Source organism: Arachis hypogaea, chromosome 15, assembly GCF_003086295.3.
Source record: "Arachis hypogaea cultivar Tifrunner chromosome 15, arahy.Tifrunner.gnm2.J5K5, whole genome shotgun sequence".
Taxonomy (NCBI): domain Eukaryota; kingdom Viridiplantae; phylum Streptophyta; class Magnoliopsida; order Fabales; family Fabaceae; genus Arachis; species Arachis hypogaea.
Window position 1 is genome coordinate 73,711,230 of NC_092050.1, and position 1,340 is coordinate 73,712,569.

Consider the following 1,340-nt stretch of genomic DNA (forward strand, 5'->3'; position numbering starts at 1 on the left):
TGAGCTGAAACCTCAATTAGTTTCTCTGATGCAGCAGAACTGCAAGTTTTATGGGCTTCCATCTGAAGATCATTTTCAGTTCTTAACTGAATTCTTGCAGATATGTGATACTGTTAAGACTAATGGAGTAGATCCTGAAGTCTACAGGCTCATACTTTTCCCTTTTGCTGTAAAAGACAGAGCTAGAGTATGGTTGGACTCTCAACCTAAGGATAGCCTGAACTCTTGGGATAAGCTGGTCAAGGCTTTCTTAGCCAAGTTCTTTCCTCCTCAAAAGCTGAGTAAGCTTAGAGTGGATGTTCAGACCTTCAGACAGAAAGAAGGTGAATCCCTCTATGAAGCTTGGGAGAGATACAAAGAACTGACCAAAAAGTGTCCTTCTGACATGCTTTCAGAATGGACCATCCTGGATATATTCTATGATGGTCTATCTGAATTGGCTAAGATGTCATTGGATACTTCTGCAGGTGGATCCATTCACCTAAAGAAAACGCCTGCAGAAGCTCAAGAACTCATTGACATGGTTGCTAATAACCAGTTCATGTACACTTCTGAGAGGAATCCTGTGAGTAATGGGACACCTATGAAGAAGGGAGTTCTTGAAATTGATACTCTAAATGCCATACTGGCTCAGAATAAAATATTGACTCAGCAAGTCAATATGATTTCTCAGAGTCTGAGTAGAATGCAAGCTGCATCCAACAGTACTCAAGAGGCATCTTCTGAAGAAGAAGCTTATGATCCTGAAAACCCTACAATAGCAGAGATGAATTACATGGGTGAACCATATGGAAACACCTATAACCCCTCATGGAGAAATCACCCAAATCTCTCATGGAAGGATCAATAAAAGCCTCAACAAGGCTTTAATAATGGTGGAAGAAATAGGTTTAACAATAGTAAACCTTTTCCATCATCCACTCAGCAACAGACAGAGAACTCTGAACAAAATACCTCTAATTTAGCAAACTTAGTCTCTGATCTATCTAAGGCCACTGTAAGTTTCATGAATGAAACAAGGTCCTCCATTAGAAATTTGGAGGCACAAGTGGGCCAGCTGAGTAAAAGGATTACTGAAATCCCTCCTAGTACTCTCCCAAGCAATACAGAAGAAAATCCAAAAGGAGAGTGCAAGGCCATTGAATTAATCACCATGGCCGAACCTGTAAGGGAAGGAGAGGACGTGAATCCCAGTAAGAAAGACCTCCTGGGACATCCAGTGATCAATAAGGAGTTTCCCTCTGAGGAACCAAAGGAATCTGAGGCTCATCTAGAGACCATAGAGATTCCATTAAACCTCCTTATGCCATTCATGAACTCTGATGAGTATTCCTCTTCTG

At 41.2% G+C, this 1,340-nt stretch overlaps 1 non-coding gene across 1 annotated transcript; it reads right to left on the minus strand.

Moving 5' to 3' along the window:
* Positions 1-283: 283 nt before the first annotated feature.
* Positions 284-391, minus strand: LOC112753886 (small nucleolar RNA R71). The gene has a single exon (XR_003178248.1). It is a non-coding gene; the product is annotated as a small nucleolar RNA R71 (small nucleolar RNA).
* Between the last annotated feature and the right edge of the window lie 949 nt (positions 392-1,340).